This window comes from Rhinoraja longicauda, chromosome 3, assembly GCF_053455715.1.
Source record: "Rhinoraja longicauda isolate Sanriku21f chromosome 3, sRhiLon1.1, whole genome shotgun sequence".
Lineage (NCBI taxonomy): Eukaryota > Metazoa > Chordata > Chondrichthyes > Rajiformes > Arhynchobatidae > Rhinoraja > Rhinoraja longicauda.
The window spans coordinates 62,251,548-62,275,042 of record NC_135955.1 but is presented as its reverse complement, the minus strand read 5'-3'; the positions used below and the strand labels follow the sequence as shown (position 1 = coordinate 62,275,042).

The 23,495-nt window shown below is 43.5% G+C and overlaps 1 protein-coding gene across 3 annotated transcripts in view; it reads right to left on the bottom strand.

Annotated features, from left to right (window-relative positions):
• The window catches only part of LOC144592418 (E3 ubiquitin-protein ligase MARCHF3-like), a 59,509-nt gene that overhangs the window by 21,692 nt on the left and 14,322 nt on the right, over positions 1-23,495 (bottom strand). Inside the window, exon 2 of one of the 3 annotated variants that reach the window (XM_078396997.1) lies at positions 3,174-3,246. The exons of the other annotated variants lie outside the window; for them this stretch is intronic. The gene's annotated coding sequence lies outside the window, so the exon portion shown is untranslated. The remainder of the gene's footprint in view (positions 1-3,173; positions 3,247-23,495) is intronic. 3 annotated transcript variants of the gene reach the window in all.

The window sequence follows — 23,495 nt, the reverse complement described above, 5'->3', positions numbered from 1 at the left end:
AGGAGGGATGGAATGGTGGATGGAGTTTGGTGGGCAAGAGAAGAATGGAGAAAGGAACAGCGGCTAGAACGTGATAGGTGAAGGTATCCATGTCCTGCAGATCACAGAATCTGATGGGAAAATGTAGAGGGTGGGACCAAATAATGGAGGTGTGGGTGGATAGATAGGAAGTGTTGTGAGGGGTGTGGGAGGGTCCCAGTGGAAGGAGTGTGTGGGTGATGGCAGAAGATGCTGGGTGAGAGGCGGCAGAAGTTTATCTGAAATTAGAGAGTTCAAAGTTCAGGCCATCAGGCTGTAGACTGCCAAGGCAGAATATGAGGTGCAGTTCCTCTTGTTCACATTTGGCCTAACCCTGGCAGTGGAGAAGGCCAAGAACAGAGAGCAGTGTGGGAATGGGAAGGGAAAGAGTGAAGGAAAGCCTGGCAGATGTTGGGTTTCCTGGATGACATAATATTAAGGATCTGGTCAAAAAAAAGAAACAAACATCAGGTGTACACATCTGGGATCGAGCGAATCCATTGAGTATAGGGGGTGGGGTGTACACTTCAGAATGAAATCAGGAGGGCAAACAGGGGACATTAACTTTGGCAAAATAAGGTAAAGGAGAATCCAAAAAGATTCTACCGGTACATTAAGGGTAAAAGGGTAACTTGGTAAAGAATAGGACCCCGTAACAATCAACCAGGTAGATTATTTATGTGTAGCGCAATTTATATTTACTGTTGAGAAAGACTTGAATGCAGGAGTACTCAGGAAAGGTAATAGAAAAGTCTTGAAAAGAGCATACATTACAGAAAAGGAGGTGCTGGAGGTCTTAAAATGCAATAAGATGGATTCATAACCCAGGAACTGATCAAGTGTATGCTAGGACATTATGGGAAGCTAGGGATGGATACAAAGCTGGCTTACAAGGTAAGAGAGAGAGGATGGTGGTAGAGGATTGCTTTTGAAACTGGTGACCTATAACAAGTGGTGAACCTTGCTGATTGGTGCTAGGTTGAGTGTTGTTCATTATTTATATTGATGACTTATTTGTAAATGTTGGTATTAAGTTTGCAGATGGCACTAAATGCAGTGGTATAATGTAAAGTGAAGGTGGTTATCGACTATCACAACAGGGTCTTGATCAATAGGGCCAATGGACTGAGGAATGGAAGGTGAAATCTCCAATTCAGAAAAATGGAGATGTTGCATTTTGAATGAATGAAATGAATGGAGTGAATAAGTTTATTGGCCAAGTATGTACACATACAAGGAACGTGCCTTGGTGCTCCGCTCGCAAGTAACAACATGAACATACAGTAAACAATTAAGAATAAAGCATAAAACATTAAAACATTAAGAATACAACATTACAGTTTAACCATGTGAATGAAATAAACCAGAGCAAAAAGTGACTACAGACTTTTGGTTATTGAGTAGAGCTACTACTCGCGGAAAAAAAGCTGTTTTTATGTCTGGCTGTGGCGGCTTTGACAGTCTGGAGTTGCCTTCCAGAGGAAAGTGCTTCAAAGAGTTTGTGGCCAGGGTGGGAGGGGTCAGAGATGATCTTGCCCGCTCGCTTCCTGGCCCTTGCAGTTTGGTAGGACAAACCTGGGGAGGATTTGCACAGTAAATGGTAAGGCTCTGGGGAGTGTTGTAAACAGGGAAATATCGGGATGCAGATTCTTAAATCCATGAAAGCAGCAGAGGTATAGTAAAGGAAGTGTTTGGTTTGCTTGCCATTGTTAATCAGCCTATTATTTACAGGAGTTGGGACGCTATATTACAATTGTACTAGATATTGGTAAGGCCATATTTGGAGCATTGTGTACAATTTTGGTTGTCCTGTTATATGATGAATGTCATTAAACAAAAGCGTGCAAAAAGGATTTGAGAATGTTATAAAATAGAGACAGGCTGATTAGACTGTATCTTTTCTACCTAGTGCATAGAGGCAGTGGGACACCTTAGAGGTTTAGAAAATCATGAGGGGCATTTTTGGTGAGGATAAAAGATAGTCTTTTTGCAATGGTAAAGGAGTCCAAAACTAGAGAGCATAGGTTTAAGGCGAGAGCGGAAACATTTAAAAGGGACCAGAGAGGCATCCTTCTCACACAGAGAGTGGTGTGCACATGGCTTGAGCTGCCACAGGAGGTGGGTACTGTCATGATTTTTATAAACATTTTGAGCCAAAGTGTCATAGTGTGGAAACAAGCCCTTTGGCCCACATCAACCAACATGTCCCATCTATACTAGTCCCACCAGCATGCTTTTGGCCCAGATCCCACTACACATCCCATCCATATTCGTCTAAATGTTTCTTAAACATTGAGTTAGTACCTGTCTCAACTACCTGCTCCGGCAGCTCGTTACATACACCCACCACCCTTTGTGTAAAATAGTTAGCCCTCAGGTTCCTATTAAATATTTCCCCCCTCACCTTAAACCCATGTCCTCTGATTCTCAATTTCCCTACTCTGGGCAAGAGACTGCAATTACCCAATCTATTACTCTCATGATTTTATACATCTCGAGAAGATCACCCCTCATCCTTCTGCGCTCCAAGGAATGGAGTCCTAGCCTGCTCAACCTCTCCCTAAAGCTCAGGCTCTCAAGTCCTATCAACATCTTCGTAAATCTTGTCTGCACCCTTTCCAGTTTGACAACATCTTTCATATAACATGGTGTCTAAAACAGAACACAATACTCTTATATGACTGCAACATGACCTTGCAACTTCTATAATCAATACTCTGACTGATGAAGGCCAATGTGCCAACAGACGTTTTGGCCACAAATATCCACCTGTGACGCTAACTTTCAAGAAACTAACTTTGATAGGTACATAGATCTGAAAGATTTTAGAGGGATATGGGCCAGGCACATGCAAGTTCATGATTAGTACAGGTGTCAAAGGTGATGGGGAGAAGGCAGGAGAATGGGGTTAGGAGGGAGACAGGTCAGCTATGATTGAATGGCAGAATAGACTTGATGGGCCGAATGGCCAAATTCTACACTTATCACATGATCTTATGAAGTGGGACTAGCTTAGTTAAGCAACTTGGACAGCATGCACGAGTCAGGCTGAGGGCCTGTTTCCATGCTGTATTTCTCAGTTGCTACGGTACTGAATGATCTACAACCCCCATTTTCACCCCTTCATTCATCCATCTACTGCGCACATATTTTACCTACTGGATCTTCTCTCTCGCTTGTGGAATTAACATATTGCTAATTCCATATTTGTTGTTAAAGGTGTTGAGTCTACGGATGACAAATTTGTCAACTCATTATTATACCATTAGTCTGATAAACAAAAATGATCCCTCTGAAGAATGGTAGTATGTAGACACTCAATTAGAAATATTGATCAACAGCTAATTGAGCCTAAATAGATACAGGAACAGACCATTTCGCCCTCACCAATCAATAAAATCCCTGGTGATTTAGCATCCTGATTGCATATGCTTCAATTTCCCTATGAAAAATGTGTTGATTTTCTCTGCTTAAAAATGATAGATTTCACATCTTTGCAATGTCCCAGAGCAATAACAAATAAATTTGAGTAGAGTCACTGATGCAATGAAGAAAAATGCAATTTCATAGCAGTCAGTTGATCAGTTTTTGGATGAATGTCAGACAATTCTCTACTCTTCCTCAAAGTAGTGCACTTCAATCTGTTCACCTGAAAGGGCAAAGCCTTTGTTAACTTCACGAGGTTTACCAAGATGTTGCCTGGATTGGAGTGCAATTTAGGTATATGTACAGGATGGACAAACGTGGGATGTTTTCTGTGGAGTTTCAGCATCCGAGAGGGGACCTGATAGATGTTTATAAAATGATGAGAGTCATAGGTAGAGTAGATAGTCAAAGTCTTTATCTCAGATTGAAATGCAAAATACTAGTGAGCATAGGTTTAAGGTGAGCGAGGAGAAAAGTTTAAAATGACATCTATATAGAAATATTTTTGTTTGCTTGCGGAAGGTGCCTGGAACGTGCTGACAAGCGAGATGGAAGAACCAGTTACAATAGCAACATTTAACAGACATGTCATGCCTCCTCTCCTCTTCCGACACCCTTTTGTCTTATTATCACCTCTAGCCTTTGTCACTTACACCACCCATCTTCCACCCTTTGCCTGGATCCACCATCACCTAGTGGGCTTTGTCGCACCCCCACCTCTCTATCCCAGCTTTCTCCACCCCATTCCAATCAGTCTAAAGAAGGGTCCCAATCCTGCTTGACCCGCTGAATATCTCCAGCACTCTGTTTTGCAATAAATTCAAGTAAATGTTTTATGAAGATTGGAAACAATTACCAATGTTCATTCTCATATTCTCTAACCATCACAACCGGAAAAGCCTTTCGCAGGAGTATAAAATGGCACTGGAAATGTGACTTGTACAATGCATCCTACAACACACCTATCTCCACCAGTTCTGTGGGGTGGTTTACTTACCTTTTGTATACATGCTGAGGTATAACAACAATATATGCAGCTAAGATTGAATTCTTCTTAACTATACACACTAATAATATTTTAACAGAAATGGGTCTTGGAAGGGGTATCTTGGTTGACATGGATGAGTTGGGCTGCGGGACCCGTTTCTATGTTGTATTGCTTGACGTCAGTGCAGAATTCCACATATGGTATCTTTGGTAACCAAATATAGAAAATATGTCAGCTTTCTAATCACAAAACATGCACCAAAGAGAATGAAATTATGAAGCGTCACAACTCAACAAGTGTTACATTGTGCTCATGAGCTTCTCACCACATATTTGTGTTCTTCCCAAGAGAGCGTTCTTGCATGTGTTTTCTACAAGACAGCCTATTTTTACCTTTGCAACATTCCCGAGTCAATCCTGTTGACCACTAACATTTAGACACATCTTTGTAACTTCCAGATTTAATTATTCCAACACAGTTTTAGTCAGTCACCCTCAATAAAATGGAAATCTGAAGTTATTTCCCAATCTACATTCAAACCAAGTCCTCACTCACCATCGCCGACAATAGCTCTTTGTTAAGCAACACCACTTCCTCATTTTGAAACCCTTCACTTCCTCAACCGTAATCCCCTTTATTTCCACAATTCTGGCTTCTTGAGACTCCTCAATGTTAATTGCTCTTGGGCCTTAAACTTCCCCTGATAAACCTTTCTCCTCCTCCTCCCATTTTCTTTTCTTCTGTGAAGTTCCTTCCTTACAATCTACTGCTACCACCCAAGTAAAATCAATTCTCAATTTCTTCAATCTTATTCAGCATTCTCCATTATATTCAGCTTTTAGTCATGTTTTATGCTTAAATTAAATTAAAAGAAAGAATACAGTACTTTGCTCCAAGTTCATTACAAATTTAGATATTGTAAAAGCCATTTCTAAAAAATGAATGCCACAAGATTTGCACGAACACACTTTTCATCCACTTCCTATTCCGCTTCCTGTGTCTGTATTCAAAATTCAATGTACTGCTATTTCCATCGTATCTATTAGTCACACCCAGTGCATTAGTTATAATCAACAAAAATAGATTGTAACATGTAACTATTATTATACCCACTTTCTGCTGTCCCATTTCTAAGTAGCACTGCTTCTCTAAGTTGTCTCTCAACTTCTCTAGCTAGGTAATATCACTGATAACTTTTAATTATAAAGTACTTCCTTTATCCATAATATAATAAATCATAATTTATTAGCCAAGTATGTTTTGCAACATCCTAGGAATTTGTTTTGCCATAGTCATACCAAAAAAGCAACAAGACACACAACTACATACAATTCTTTAAACTTTATTTAACATGTTTTCAAGCCCTCACATTCCTTACCTACTCAAGTCCTGGGCTACTAACTACTTCCCTCCAACTACATCCTTTCTTTGTCCCGCCCCCTCCCCTGACATCAGTCTGAAGAAGGGTCTCGACCCGAAACGTTACCCATTCCTTCTCTCCTGAGATGCTGCCTGATCCACTGAGTTACTCCAGCATTTTGTGATACCTTCGACTTGTACCAGCATCTGCAATTATTTTCCTACACAACTTCCCTTACTTGTCCATTCTTTGGAACCTTATTGTACAAGGCTTATGTGCTGTACTTTACAATGTTCTAGCTTCATGTATACTTATATATTTTCTTGGTCCTGCTCACATTCAAAATTTACTTTGTCGGTCTGTTGGAAAATTAAAGATATTTGACCATGACTATTTGAAAGTTTGTACTATGAACCAAACTAATTGGAATCTTGTATTACTCAAGATAACATCTTGAATGTTAATTATGCAAAGTTTTATCCATATTTTCGGGTGGCACATTGGTGCAGCGGTAGGGTTGTTGCCTTACAGCGCATGTAGCGCCGGAAACTAGGGTTCGATCCTGACTACGGGTCTGTTTATACGTTCTCCCCGTGACCACGTGGGTTTTGCCAAGATCTTCGGTTTACTCCCACACTCCAAAGACGTGCAGGTATGTAGGTTCATTGGCTTGGTAAATGGTAAAAAAATTGTCCCTAGTGGGTGTAGGATAGTGTTAATGTGCAGGGATCGCTGGTCGGCCAAAAGGGCCTGTTTCCGCGATGTATCTCTAAATTAAACTATACGCTTACATTTTCAATTTTAGAGTCATGCCATATAAAAACATCCAGAGCAAGACAAGATTCCAATGAAGTATAGGCGTTACCTTTGTATTACGATCTTTTGGGAACTGTGTTTATCTTTGGGAAGAAACCTCACATCAAATCCCTACGATCAATTTTTTCTTATTGGTCCTAGGGACTCTCGACTCTCCGATGTGTAGATACATTTTTTAAACTGGACAAAGCTTACTTCTTGTCATGAAAGTCCACATACACTTAGGGCGGCACAATGGCACATCAGTCAGAGCAAAAAAACAAAGAACACAAGACACACAACCCCAACACAAACATCCATCACAGTGACTCCAAACACCCCCTCACTGTGATGGAAGGCAAAAAAAAACTTCCTCTCTCTTCCCCCATGCCCCTACCACGGACAGACAGCTCGACCCCTACCGAGGCGACCGACCCGCACAGCCCCCGCAAGGAGATGGAAAGTCCCCGCGGCCGAGCCGCACCGGGCGATGGAAGGCCCCGTGGCCGTACCGGCCGATGGAAGGCCTCGCGGCCGAGCCGCACGGGCGATGGCAAGTCCCAAGGCTTACAAGGTAAATTCCAAGGCTTACTTCACAATGGTCACAGGAGTACCTCAAATTTATGGACCATATTCATCCTTCAACTTTCTGTCAAAGCAGACATTTCACTGTTTTGCAACCTTTGTGTACAAATTGATTGCTGTTTATCCTACTTTACGAGCAATTATATTTCAGATTTTTTTCTTCATCAATTTTAAGGAGCATTGTGTGATGCAGAGGCCATGGCAATTGCTATGTAAATATAGTACTTCATTTCTTTAAACAAAAAAATATGGACAGATGGATACATAAAGATTTCTTAGCCATCAATGGCTTTTAGTCAAAAAAGAATATTGGACACTTCTAATTGACATTACTGCAGGCTGTCTGACATCTTGCAGGTAGTAGCGCTCAACCTGTTATCATCTTGCCATACAGAACTATGCAATGTTACACATCAAAAGTTTATTTTAGAAATACGCTCTTTTTATTCTTAGGCCCCCCTCGGTCATGGCTGACCATGGGTGATGCATCCTAGTCGGCTGCTTGCTCCACACCTCGGCTAGAGCAGCATCGCTTGTGACTGAAGAGACCAATGCAGGAATGACAGTCTCGGTTGCAAAGGTCACATTTGTGTGTGGTCTCTGGTTTGTTGAAGTTGCTGCGCTCCTTTCTGCGTGCCCGCTTGTCTGCCGCTGTGTTCATCAGTTTCTCTTCCCCCGTTTTGAGATGTTGGTTCAGGGTACCTCTCCACCTCGTACGGTCAGCTGCAAGGCTCTCCCAGGACTCCACATCGATGTCGAGCGCCTTCAAATCTCTCTTGCAGACATCCTTGTAACGTAGCTGGGGGCGGCCGATGGTTCTCCTCCCAGATGTCAGCTCTCCATAGAGGATGTCGTTTGGAATACGGCCATCCTCCATGCGGTGGACAAGGCCCAGCCACCGCAGCCTGCACTGCCTGAGTAGAGTGTACATACTCGGAAGGCCAGCGCGAGACAGAATCTCAGCGTTGGACACTGTCTTGCCAGGATATACCCAGGATACGGAGGATGCTTCTAATGTGGAGGTATTGAGTCTTCTCTCCAGTCTGGCATATGTAGTCCATGTCTCACTGCCGTACAGCAGCGTGCTGTTGACACAGGCATTGTAGACTTCTATCTTTGTCTTCACTGTCAGCTTTGGATTGGTCCACACTCGAGTTGTGAGGCGAGCGAGAGTTGTAGCTGCCTTCCCGATCCTATTGTCAATCTCTGTGTCCAAGGAGAGGTTGTCGGTGATGTTGGAGCCGAGGTACGTGAACTGATGGGACGGCATCGAGTTCGTAGTCGTCGATGGTGATGACAGGCAGTGCCTCTGTATCCTGTCCCAAGACGTTCTTCTTCTTCAGGCTTATGGTCAGCCTGAAGTCCTTGCAAGCCCGATAGAAGCGGTCCATCAGTGACTGTAGTTCATGCTGGGTGTGGGACACAACTGCTGCGTCATCGGCGAACAACATGTCTCTGATGAGAGCTTCACGTACTTTTGGCTTGGCTCGGAGGCAGGTGAGGTTGAAGAGCTTGCCGTCTGATCTAGTACGCAAGTAGATCCCCTCTGTTGCGGTGCCGAAGGCATGTATCAAGAGCAGAGCGAAGAAAATCCCAAAGAGTGTGGGATCGAGGACACAGCCTTGTTTGACGCCACTGCGGATGTTGAAGGGCTCTGAGAAACTGCCATTGAACTGCACTGTCCCCTTCGTGTTGATGTGGAAGGATTCTATCATGCTCTGCAGGTTTGGTGGGCAGCCGATCTTTGGGAGAGCCTTGAATAGGCCATCTCTGCTGACGAAGTCGAACGCCTTGGTGAGGTCAATGAAAACAATATACAGGGGCATCCGCTGTTCTCTGCACTTCTCCTGGAGCTGGCGAAGGGAGAAGACCATGTCTACTGTTGACCTTCCAGCTTGGAAACCGCACTGTGACTCTGGGTAGACACGTTCTGCCAGCTTCTGCAGGCGGATCAAGATGACCCGAGCAAAGACCTTGCTGACGATGTTGAGGAGGGAGATACCTCTGTAGTTGTTGCAGTTGCTTCTCTCGCCCTTGCTCTTGTAGAGGGTAATGATCGTGGCATCCCTCATGTCCTGCGGTACAACTCCTTCTTGCCAGCACTGGCAGCGGACTTCATGCAAAGGAAGCAGTAAGGTCGTCTTGCACTGCTTGATCAGGTCAGGGGGAATTCCATCACTGCCTGGGGCCTTGCCTGAGGCCAGGCTGTCAATGGCCTTGCTGAGCTCTTCTACCGTCGGCTCTCCATCTAACTCATCCATGGTCCGCAGGCACTCGATGGCGTCAAGGGCTGAGGGGGACAGAGTGTTCTCTCTCGAGTAGAGGTCGGAGTAGTGTTCCACCCATCTCTCCATCTGCTGGCATTTGTCTGTGATTACGTCCCCAGTGGAGGATTTGAGGGGGGCTGTCTTGCTCTGGACTGGTCCTAGTGCCTTCTTAATGCCATCGTACATTCCCCTGATGTTCCCTGTTATGGCGGCCGTCTGGATGTCCTCACTAAGCTGTGTCCAGTACTCATTGGCGCAACGCCTGGCAGTCTGCTGAGCCTTGCTCCTGGCAGCCCTGAGGATCTGCAGGTTCTTCTCGTTGGCTGACCGCTTGTACCCGGCTAGGGCGGTGCGCTTGGCTTCGATGACGGGAGTCATCTCAGTCGACTTGGCCTCAAACCAGTCGTGTGTCTTTGAGATCTTCTTCCCAAAGCTAGCCAAAGCTGTGGTGTCCCGCAGAGTTTCCCACTTGTCTGATGCAGAGTCTCCAGGACGCGAGGTGCCAAGTTCTCTCTTAAAACCCTCTGCAAACTGTTGCACGAGGTCTGGATGGGGCATCTTGCTGACATCGATGAGGGGTTTCCCCTGCTTCTTGTTACCGTAGAACCTCTTTGGTTGCAGCCTGATCTTGCAACACACCAAGGAGTGGTCTGTGTCGCAATCCGCATTGTGGTAGGAGCGTGTGTGGAGAACGTTCTTGAGGGCAGCACGTCTGACTAGGATCAGATCCAGTTGATGCCAATGCTTTGAGCGTGGGTGTCTCCAGGAAACCTTATGCTAGGACTTTGTCTGTCAGTACGAGTTGCCGTACTGTAGAAATACGCTACAGTGTGCAGAATTACTAGAATGTTATGCCACAAGTTGAAATTGCAAAAGTTGAAAAAGCAACATAGTGCAACAGTTGCTTCACAAGATTAAGAGGGATTTTTAAATGACACTTACCATAACTGTTTAGATTTTACTGAACTGTATGTTTTATATGTTGAAATTTGATCAACATATAAATAACATTTGCAAATGTAAACACCACACAAGACTTCCTGCATATTTTTTTTTATGTAAACAACATCTATCAGCAAACCACACTATAACAACAGAACTTCCTCTTGATTGAAATCTTGTGCAAAACAGCACAAAGGGAATGAAAACACAGATGAGATTTCTGCTGTGTTACATAAGTTTGCTTCTTTAGACATCTAATTTACCTGATGAACTGCAACTCAGGAGAAACAGGGTTGTGGGCGTATGCACATGTTCAGGTTGGCAATCAATTAAATTGCCACACTAGAGGGTGCCAACATACAATCAACAACCTGTGTCAGCTCTGGACAATGTGGATTCAATTAGCTGACCGCAGTATGGAACCGATCAGTTCAGTGTGCAATGAATGTTTCAAGTCAATTGCAATTTTTGTTTGCCTGCTCTCTCCCTTCATTTATGCACCTTCCAGCTTTCTGGTCCAGCCCAGAGTTCACAAATTTCAGTTCCTAACCCAAAAAGACAAGGATCACTGGTCTTAATGACTACAGGCCTGTCGCACTGACCTCTGTAGTCATGAAGACCTTTGAAAAACATGCTGGCCCAGCTGAAAAACATCACAAACCCCCTGCTGGACCCTCTGCAGTTTGCATACCGGGCCAATAGATCGGTGGATGATGCAGTCAACCTAGGCCTGCACTTCATCCTCCAGCACCTAGACTGCAAGGCGACATATGCAAGGATTTTGTTTGTGGACTTTAGCTCTGCATTTAACACCATTGTGCCAGAGCTACTACACTCCAAACTCTCCCAGCTGACTGTGCCTGAACCCCTCTGTCAGTGGATCATCAACTTCCTGACAGAAAGGAAGCAACATGTGAGGCTGGGAAAGCACATCTCGGACCCGCAGACCCTCAACATAGGAGCACCGCAAGGCTACGTACTGTACCCTCCCCTCTCCTTTACTCTCTCTACACCAACGACAGCACCTCCACAAACTCCTCTGTCAAGCTCCTCAAGTTTGCGGATGACACAACCCTGATTGGACTGATCCAGGATGGGGAGGAATCTGCCTGCAGACAGGAAGTGACCCAGCTGGAGTCCTGGTGCCATCGCAACAACCTGGAGCTCAGTGCTCTTAAGACAATGGAACTGATTGTAGACTCCACAGTCAAAAAGGCCCAACAGAGGATATACTTCCTGCGGCAGCTGAGGAAACACAATCTGCCAAAGGCAATGATGGTCCAATTCTATACTAGCATCATAGAATCTGTCCTCACCTTCTCCATCGTGGTCTGGTTTGGCTCAGCCACCAAGCCCGACATCCGGAGGCTGCAACGAATCGTTCGATCAGCTGAGAAGGTTGTTGGCTGCAACCTTCCCCCCCCATTGACAAACTGTACACTATAAGGGCCAGGAAGCGAGCGGGCAAGATCATCTCTGACCCCTCTCACCCTGGCCACAAACTCTTTGAAGCACTTCCCTCTGGAAGGCAACTCCAGACTGTCAAAGCAGCCACAGCCAGACATAAAAACTGCATTTTTCCGTGAGTAGTAGCTCTACTCAATAACCAAAATTTTGTGGACTCTTTTTGCTCTGGTTTATTTCACTCACATTAATGTTGTCTTCTTAATGTTTTAATTGTTTTATGCTTTATTCTTAATTGTTTACTGTATGTTCCTGTTGTTACATGCGAGTGGAGCACCAAGGCACATTCCTTGTATGTGTACATACTTGGCCAATAAAGTTATTCATTCATTCATTACTATTTTCTCCAGTTGCAACTGTTGGTACTTATTGTACGATTGTCACTTCTACGTCCTCCAGCCTATCCCACATTGTCTTTCACCATCAACCCTCTACCATTCAATCACTCCAACCTTTTATAGAACTTCTCTTTCATTGCCTCTCCTCATTTGCAAACACCAGTGTTTTAACTTTATTGGAAAAAATGGCTAAAGGCTTAGCTGATAATGCACCATATTCCTCCATCAGGAGCACAGCTATTCAGTACAACAGAAAGTATTATACATGGTCCTTTAGAGGTTGTTTTACCCAGAATTCATAACCATTTGATATCACGGGGAGGGAATCAAACTGGTTGAAATCCATCTTCTTCGATGGTTGGTACCCCAAGGGGAAGCTGAGATACACTCTGCCCATCTTCTTCGATGGTTGGTACCCCAAGGGGAAGCTGAGATACACTCTGCCCATCTTCTTCGATGGTTGGTACCCCAAGGGGAAGCTGAGATACACTCTGCCCATCTTCTTCGATGGTTGGTACCCTAAGGGGAAGCGGAGATACACTCTGCCCATCTTGATGAACACGATTGCAAATAAGTTAGCTTTCACAATCTGAGTCCTACTAACATTGAGGGCAAGATGGTCTAGGAACCCTCCTTCTCCACAAAGCCGTTTAACTGTGCACCATCATTCACAACTAGATTTGGAGGGACTTTGATGCCACTTATGCTTTGATCTGATTCATTGGTTTTGAGATCACTTAGTTCTGTACATTGCTTGCTGTTTGGCATGAATAGAGTTCTGTGGTTGAGGTTCGCTAGCTTGGCCTTTCATTGTACAAAGGATGATCAACTGGCTTGAGCATTACAGTTGAGTGTGGGTCACGAGGTTACAGTGTGGGTCATGAGTACACTCTCGCTACTTTCAGTGCTTCTTCTTCCAAGCATTGTTCAACATGGGGAAATCTCCAATTCATCAGCTGCAAGAGTAGGCCAGACAGTAATCAAGAGGATGGCCCCATTCTCATGTTTGATATGATTCCATGAGACTTCACTCAGTCTGGAATCATTATTTAAGATGCTCAGGGCAACATCCTTCCTGCTCTATCTCTAAAGTCCAAAGTTGTTCATCATTATGCCACCAACCCCTGTGGTGGGTCCATGCAGAGTTTCTGATGGAGGAATATGGTGCATTATCAGTAGGAAATGATTTGGTAAGGATAGTTGCATTAGGCTGTTACTTGACAGTGGGTCAACTCTTTAGCAATTTAAACACCAGTCACTGGCTGTTCATGAGGGGGATTTGTCAACTGGGTTGCAACTCTGAATACAGTACCAAGAGCAATGTTGGGTGGTCCATTGTTTTTTTAATCTTTAATTTCAACCTGGCAATGGTACAACTGAGGGGCTTACTAGACTAATTCGTTAGGCACTTAATAGTCCACCACATTGATGAGTTAGGAGTATCAAATTAGCAGTGACATGCAAGGATAGCAAAATTTCCTGCTTCATAAAAAGAAATCATTGAATCAGATGAGTTTAAAAAAAAAAAAATTACAATCCAGTGGTTTTGTATTAATCATTATTAATGACTTGATTAAAATAAAACAGATTTTTACAGATTTTAAATTCCACACTGTTAACTTGAGTCTCTGGACAGCAAGTCCAGACCTCTCGATTATTACTCCAGCACAACCACTGCAACATCACTTTATCCTGAGGCTTTTTTTTGAGGATACTCCTGTAAGGCTGCTGGTAAACTACTCATGAATGAAAGCGCAGATTCTCTAATTTAAAAAAAGTGTTTCTGCACATGCAAGTGGCAAACAGTGTATTCAGCACAATCACTAAGCCGCAGCATTAGTCGTGACAGATGGCAACAGTTTTACGAGATGCCATGGGTAGGGATCAGTTAGCTGCCGCTGGGAGCATTTCACTTGTGTTGTGCAATAAAATAACCCCCATTATACCTCAGCTGGAAACTAATTTTGCAGACACAGCCTTGCGAACTGTACACATAAGGCCTCCAAACATAGGTCCATTATATTCTTTCACAGTCCAGAATGCTATTTGGCTTTAAACAGAGGAAAAGGAACTTTGAAATACATGGAAAAAAAGTTATAAGAATCATATAAGCCAGTTCATGAAAAAAATCATCAATTTACAAACATCCATTCTTTCCAATTCTGTAACAAAATGTATAATTTGGATGTTACCAGAACTTAAGTTCTATGAAAATAAATTATACAGGCCTGGGCATACTTTCTTTCCATCAATCACACGATTAATTAATGGAATAACAAATTAAATGTACGATTTGAAACAGTTGGCAATCACTTTGAATGTGTGCAAATCTAAAAAAGTTAAACATCTAAAACAGATGGAGTTGGCTGCATCATTAATGCAACATATCCTGTAGGACAAATTTAAATACTTTTTATTATACCAAAAGCAGCTGTCTTTAAGCTAGTAAAGCAGCTTTCATTTAACTCTGAACTATTGAGAAAAAACATACCAAATCTGCACTGACTAGTTATGCTTTTCTCATATTACTTAAGAAGTATTCAAGCTATGTAACAGACCCTGATAGCTTTACATCTCAGAACATATGAAGTCGTAGACTAAATGACATTTTGGAGTCTTTCTTTATAACAGCTGAAGAGAACAGCTTCATTGTTATAAATCAATTCTGCAATTAATCTTGAAAAAGATTGATTGTTTGAAGTCACATGGCTTCATTCCATGTTCCTGTTTAACTAAGCAATTTTATTTTGTTTTCTCAAGAATACAGAAGAACAATAAAAGACAGTGAAACAAGTCTTTGTAAGAATAGAATAATGGAAATCAGTTGTCAGGAAGATGCTTCACCAACATAAAATATGATAGATGAAATTATCTGAAATCCTGCAGGTGCATTGTGGTGGCAGGAAGTAATATGTTGAATAAAATAGGTTAATTATTGGCATGCAATTGTTGTTAAAATAAATCACAAATCTGAGCTTATAGGCAGAGGTTGAGTAGGCTTGGAGCGCAGGAGGATGGGGGGCAATCTTATAGAGGTGTATAAGATCATGAGAGGACTAGATCGGGTAGATGCACAGAGTATCTTGCCCAGAGTAGGTGAATCGAGGACCAGAGGACATAGTCAGGGTGACAGGGAAAAGATTTAATACGAATCTGAGGGGTAAAAGATGGTGGGTGTATGTATCAAGCTACCAGAGGAGGTAGTTGAGGCAAGGACTATCCCAACGTTTAAGAAAACGTTAGAGAGGTACATCGATAGGACAGCTTAGGAGGGATATGGACCAAATGCTGGCAGGTGGGACTAGTGTAGCTGGGACATGTTGGCCGGTGTGAGCAAGTTGGGCCTATTTCCATATTGTATCACTCCATAACTATCTCTTCAAAAGATGGCTTTTAATGGTTGAATTGCAATAAATAATCTATGACATCTAAGTTATATCTAACAACATCCGCATGGATATTTTCGAGCACGGAAGGATAGTGGTTATGTTCCTAGACCAGTAATCTCGTGGCTTAATAAACAATTAAAGTTAAATTAGGTAACTGGATCTGCTATTTAATAAACAGTATCAGTAATAAAGACCCAAAATCTACAGGAATTCGTTCAAACCCATGCAGCTCACTTTAAGGCAAGAAATCTGCTGTTATTACTAGTTCTAGCCAATGCATCATTCCACACCTACAGCAACATGTGGTTAACTCTTAACTCCCAAAACCACCTGATGAACAATTCAGTTTAGGAGAGTAATTAAGGATAGCAATAAATGCTCTATTGACAACCATGCTTCATCCCACAAATGAATAGATAACTGTGGAACAGAATCAGAGTACTGACACGAGAAATGCAAGATTTCATCTGACAATTAAAACAAAAAGAACTGCAGATACTGCAAATTTAAAATAAAAACAGAAAATAGTCAACTGGTCAGACTGTGTCTGTGGGAAGGGAAACAAAGTTTATGCTCCAGGTCAAAGACCACATGTTCTCGCTCTCTAACTGCTCCCTTACACTCATTGAACGAAGGTCATCTTGTTTCACCTTTGCAATGCCCCCCACCTTCTGTGCAGCTTAACAAACTTATTTCCTTCCCAATACTGATGAAGAGCCCTAAACCTCTTTCCTCTGACCAGATGAGTATTTCCAGCATTTCCTGTTTTTATTATCCAATATTTCATTTTTCATTCTGCAGCATTATTTCCTACTATTGAGATTTAGATGTGAGATGAGGTGCGGTTGGGTTGAAATAAAGACCACAGGGGGCACAAAGTCCATAATTTAATAGATAACAGATACGGTAAATCAAACTGGAAATTTAAGAAAAGGTAATACAAATAGATATTACAAAATTACCATACGAGTAGAATTAGGCCATTTAGTCCAACAAATCTACCCCACCATCCAATCATGGCCGATCTATTTTTCTCTCTCAAACCCATTCTCCTGTCCTCTCTCTATAACCTTTGACACCTTCCTTATCAAGAATCTATCAATCTAAAATACCGTACGTCTTGGCTTCCATAGCCATCTGCGGCATTATGAGTTCCACAGATTCACCAACCTCTGGCTAAAAAAATAACATGACAACAAAAGTAAAAACCCGTGTTTGCAAGACTATGTAAAAGAATGTCTCAAAAACAAAAAGCAAGAGTTTATATAACTAATGCTCTATTATGTTGATAATCTAACATCTGTACTAGGCTTAGAAACATAGAAAATAGGTGGAGGAGTAGGCCATTCGGCCCTTTGAGCCAGCACCGCCATTCAATATGATCATGGCTGATCATCCAAAATCAGTACCCCGTTCTGGCTTTTCCCCCACATCCCTTGATTCCCTTAGCCCTAAGTGCAAAATCTAACTCTCTCTTGAAAACTTAGGAGCAAAATTTACTTATGGTCCATGCTGCTTGATAACCAGCATTTCAGTAACTGCTGTATATTCCTGACTTGTGGCATGGAAAATACAGATGAGTTGAAATTTCAGTGTCAGCCTGGTGCTGGACTCGGTATCAGCACACTGGATTCCCATGTCTGAGCTGAGGGGCCCTGGTATACTTGGTACCTGGCACTTCAACTCCATGACAACTATGCTGCGTTATATAGTGCACGCTCGCTCATCAGGAAGGTGTGGACAAACTTGACGGAAACAGCAAGTGATTTTTAATGTTAATGCTAATAATTAATTTCTGTCATTTGAATCTGTTCTATACAAATTTGTTACTTTCATTTTAATAATTTTTCATTCTTAAATTTTAAAAATCAATTGTAACGGTTTTTAAAGTGTCTGGTCATTTTCTTTTCTTGCCTCTTGGTCCTCCAAAATATTCCAAATGGAATTTAAACTGGAGGTGGAGAGTTCAAAAGTAGAGTCTTCAAGATCTGTCAAAGAACAAAAACTGATGTTTAACTTGACTTCTGGGGCTACAAAATAATAAATACAGCTGCAGGAACAGCATGAATGGCAATTGTGAGGAGCAGCCAAATCAGGCATAATCCAGCCCATTATGTTTTCCTTGTTAGTTTGGAACTGCAATTGCCAGCTACTAGTTATCACTGTATTTTATTTACTCAAATCATTAGAAGTTGTCTAGAAAGCACATCAAATAACTTAAATTTCTTCTGTGTAAAATAAGATCCTAAATCAATGTGAAATATTAAAGTTATCACAAAATGCTGGAGTAACTCAGCGGGTCAGGCAGCATCTCAGGAGAGAAGGAATGGGTGACGTTTTGGGTCGAGACCCTTCTTCAGACTGATGTCAGGGGAGGGGTGGGACAAAGATAGGACGTAGTAGGAGACAGGAAGACAGTGGGCGAACTGGGAAGGGGGAGGGGAAAGAGAGGGACAGAGGAACTATCTGAAGTTAGAGAAATCAATGTTCATAACGCTGGGGTGTAAGCTGCCCAAGCGAAATATGAGATACTGTTCCTCCAAATTGCGCTGGGCCTCACTATGACAATGGAGGAGGCTCATGACAGAAACGTCAGACTGGGAGTGGGAGGGGGAGTTGAAGTGCTGAGCCGCCGGGAGATCAGGTTGGTTAAGGCGGACTGAGCGAAGGTGTTGAGCAAAACGATCGCCGAGCCTGCGTTTGGTCTCACCGATGTAGAGAAGTTGACATCTGGAACAGTGGATACAATAGATGAGGTTAGAGGAGGTGCTAATAAAGTGGTTAATATTTGTCCAATATGGCAGTCAAATTGAGGTCATTTAAAGTCACTCTTTTTGCTGGTGTTTGTCAAGGGTAATTGTAGGCAGGAATTCTCAGCCTTTCTTTGAGTAGCGCCATAAAATGTTATGTTGAGTTTTAGGAGTCCTTCCAAAACACAGGATCTTCACAATGCAGGATTCTTAGCACTGCATTAAAGTGTTAAACTTAGACTGTGTGATGGGTACAAACCCTGATGTGTCGCTTGAACCCATGTTTTATTGATTGTACACAGAGCAATGAATTGCCACTCAAGCTAAGAAGATTGCATAACTCCATTGTTAGAGAATTGATATTAGTTTTGAACAGTTTCAGTAATAATCAGCATAAGTTTGATTGGTTGAGTGTGCTTCATGCTATAAACATTTATGGTTATATTGATAGCGAAAGCGTATAGTTACAATTGAATCACCTCCAGCACATTTCTTTTTAAATAATTTCTATCACCCAAACTGAAATGCAATAGTTTGGAAATTTGTGATTCCACAATATCTGACTTCTACTGTAATAGTCCAGATCATTAAACCTGCTTCCACTTCCTAAACCCCCTCTGCCCAGCATTCTGTTAGCTAATGTGCAATCCCTGGACAATAAATTAGATGAGTTGCGCGCACGGATCGAACACCATTGGGACATTAAGAACTGCTGTGTTCTGGCGTTCACGGAGACGTGGCTGGAGACCAGCGTACCCGACTGTGCCGTCACTCCAGAGAGTTTTTCCGTCTACCGACAAGACAGAACGAAGGACTCAGGCAAGTCGAGAGGAGGGGGAGTGTGCTTTATGGTTAACTCTTCGTGGGCCATGGATGTCTGCGTTTTAACTATACACTGCTCCCCGGTTCTGGAGCTGTTGACCATTAAAGCTAGACCTTTCTACCTCCCCAGAGAGTTCAGTTCAGTTCTCCTTACTGCTGCTTACATCCCCCCACAGGCTGATAAATCTCTAGCCCTGGACGAACTATGGGATTGTAAATGAGCTGGAGAACTCCCATCCTGAGGCTGCGTTCATTGTTCTGGGAGACTTCAACAGAGCCAATATGAAGAAGGTTCTCCCAAAATACTTCCAACACATCACTTTTCCCACTAGGGGAGAGCAGACCCTGGACCATTGTTACACCCCATTCAAAGACTGGGGTTATAAGCCCCTCCCTCGCCCTGCTTTTGGTCATATATAAATGGAACAATGAGGTTGATGAGGCCTTACAGGACTGTTTTGACACAACTGACTGCAGATGTTTGAAGACGCAGCAGAAGGCAATATTAACAAATACACAAACTCTGTCTTAGGCTACATAAGTAAGTGCATCGATGATGTGGTTCCAAAAGCCACCATCTGCACTTACCCAAATCAGAAACCCTGGGTCGGACGGGAAATCCGTGCTAAACTTAAAGCACGGACTACTGCCTTCAACTCAGGCGACCTCAACGCCTACAAGGTAGCCAGATATGACCTCCGGAAGTCCATCAGGAAAGCCAAGAGAGACTACAGCAACAAAGTGGAATCCAACTACTACAGCTCGGACTCCAGATGCATGTGGAGTGGATTACGCTGCATCACAGACTACAAAGGGAAAAACAGGAGCACTGTTCAGCCTACCGCATCGCTATCGGACGAGCTCAACACCTTTTACGCCCGGTTCAATGCAGTCAACACAGCGCCCACCACGAGTCCACAGGTGTGCAGGGGGACTACCACACTGTCCTTACAAACGGCAGACGTGAGGCGGTCCTTCAAAAAGGTCAACGACCGCAAAGCTCCAGGGCCGGGTGGTATTCCAGGGCGGGCCCTCAGAGCGTGTGCTGATCAATTGGCAGAGGTGTTCACCAACATCTTCAACCTCTCTCTGAGTCAGTCTGTGGTTCCCACCTCCTTCAAAGCATCCATCATCATTCTTGTTCCAAAGAAATCAGTAACCTCCTGTTTAAATGACTACCGTCCTGTCGCACTGACATCAGTCATCATGAAGTGCTTTAAGCGACTAGTCAAAACTCACATCTGCTCCTCTCTCCCTGACACCTTGGACCCTCTTCAGTTTGCATATAGACCAAACAGGGCCACGGACGATGTCACCGCCATGGCAATACATACTGTGCTCACCCACCTGGACAATCCGGGGAGAAAAGATGAGGTATGAGGGTAAACTAGCCAATAATATAAAGGAGGATAGCAAAAGTTTTTTTTTAGGTACGTGAAGAGGAAAAAAATAGTCAAGGCAAATGTGGGTCCCTTGAAGACAGAAGCAGGGGAATTTATTATGGGGAACAAAGAAATGGCAGACGAGTTAAACCGTTACTTTGGATCTGTCTTCACTGAGGAAGATACACACAATCTCCCAAATGTTCTAGGGGCCGGAGAACCTAGGGTGATGGAGGAACTGAAGGAAATCCACATTAGGCAGGAAATGGTTTTGGGTAGACTGATGGGACTGAAGGCTGATAAATCCCCAGGGCCTGATGGTCTGCATCCCAGGGTACTTAAGGAGGTGGCTCTAGAAATAGTGGAAGCATTGGAGATCATTTTTCAATGTTCTATAGATTCAGGATCAGTTCCTGTGGATTGGAGGATAGCAAATGTTATCCCACTTTTTAAGAAAGGAGGGAGAGAAAACGGGTAATTATAGACCAGTTAGTTTGACATCAGTGGTGGGGAAGATGCTGGAGTCAATTATAAAAGACGAAATTGCTGAGCATTTGGATAGCGGTAACAGGATCATTCCGAGTCAGCATGGATTTACGAAGGGGAAATCATGCTTGACAAATCTACTGGAATTTTTTGAGGATGTAACTAGGAAAATTGACAGGGGAGAGTCGGTGGATGTGTTGTACCTCGACTTTCAGAAAGCCTTCGACAAGGTCCCACATAGGAGATTAGTGGGCAAAATTAGAGCACATGGTATTGGGGGTAGGGTACTGACATGGATAGAAAATTGGTTGACAGACAGAAAGCAAAGAGTGGGGATAAATGGGTCCCTTTCGGAATGACAGGCAGTGACCAGTGGGGTACCGCAAGGTTTGGTGCTGGGACCCCAGCTATTTACGATATACATTAATGACTTAGACGAAGGGATTAAAAGTACCATTAGCAAATTTGCAGATGATACTAAGCTGGGGGGTAGTGTGAATTGTGAGGAAGATGCAATAAGGCTGCAGGGTGACTTGGACAGGTTGTGTGAGTGGGCGGATACATGGCAGATGCAGTTTAATGTAGATAAGTGTGAGGTTATTCACTTTGGAAGTAAGAATAGAAAGGCAGATTATTATCTGAATGGTGTCAAGTTAGGAAGAGGGGATGTTCAACGAGATCTGGGTGTCCTAGTGCATCAGTCACTGAAAGGAAGCATGCAGGTACAACAGGCAGTGAAGAAAGCCAATGGAATGTGGGCCTTCATAACAAGAGGAGTTGAGTATAGGAGCAAAGAGGTCCTTCTACAGTTGTACCGGGCCCTGGTGAGACCGCACCTGGAGTACTGTGTGCAGTTTTGGTCTCCAAATTTGAGGAAGGATATTCTTGCTATTGAGGGCGTGCAGCATAGGTTCACTAGGTTAATTCCCGGAATGGCGGGACTGTCGTATGTTGAAAGGCTGGAGCAATTAGGCTTGTATACACTGGAATTTAGAAGGATGAGGGGGGATCTTATTGAAACATATAAGATAATTAGGGGATTGGACACATTAGAGGCAGGACACATGTTCCCAATGTTGGGGGAGTCCAGAACAAGGGGCCACAGTTTAAGAATAAGGGGTAGGCCATTTAGAATGGAGATGAGGAAGACCTTTTTCAGTCAGAGAGTGGTGAAGGTGTGGAATTCTCTGCCTCAGAAGGCAATGGAGGCCAGTTCGTTGGATGCTTTCAAGAGAGAGCTGGATAGAGCTCTTAAGGATAGCGGAGTGAGGGGGTATGGGGAGAAGGCAGGAACGGGGTACTGATTGAGAGTGATCAGCCATGATCGCATTGAATGGCGGTGCTGGCTCGAAGGGCTGAATGGCCTACTCCTGCACCTATTGTCTATTTTCTATTGACAAAGGAAATACATATGTGAGAATGCTCTTTATTGACTACAGCTCGGCATTCAACACTATTATTCCCTCAAAACTCATCCCCAAGCTCCTTGATCTTGGACTGGAGACCTCCATCTGCGGATGGATATTCGATTTCCTGACGGGCAGATCCCAGATGGTGAGAATTGGCAGCCACACCTCTTCCTCACTGATCCTCAACATAGGCACTCCACAGGGCTGTGTGCTCAGTCCTCTCCTGTACTCCCTGTTCACGCACAACTGTGCTGCTAAGCACAGCTCAAACAGTATCCTGAAGTTTGCTGATGACACTACCATCTTGGGCTTCATCACAGACAACAATGAGACGGCCTACAGAGAGGAGGTAAAGGCACTAAACAGCTGGTGCCAGGAAAATAACCTCTCTCTCAACGTCAGCAAAACTAAAGAGATGATGGTGGACTACAGGAGACAGCGGGGGAGTGGACACCTCCCCATCCACATCGGTGATGCTGAGGTTAAAAGGGTCAGCAGCTTTAAGTTCCTCGGTGTGCACATCACTGAGGACCTTTCCTGGACACTGCACACGGACACATTAACAAAGAAGGCCCACCAGCTGCTCTTTTTCCTGAAAAGACTGAGGAAGTTTGGCATGAACGCCAGCATCCTCACAAACCTCTACAAATGCACCATCGAGAGCCTGCTGACGGGCTGCATTACAGTCTGGTATGGGAACTGTACTGCCCACAGCCACAAATTACTACAGAGAGTGGTGAAGACGGCACAGCACATCACTGGCAACTGTCTCCCGGCCATTCAGGACATTTTCTACCGGCGGTGCCTGTGGAAGGCACGCAGCATCATCAAGGACCACAGCCACCCAGCACGCAGGCTGTTCTCCTTGTTACCATCAGGCGGACGATACAGGAGTATGGCTGCGCGTACCACCAGACTTAAGAACAGTTTCTACCATCAGGCCATCAGGCTTCTGAATTCATAAACACATTTCAAATCATATATGTTGATTATTTTTAATGTTGTCTTTTTACCTATTTTTAACATTGTCTTTGTACCTTACTAGGGTCATTTTTAATCTTATTTATCCTTGGA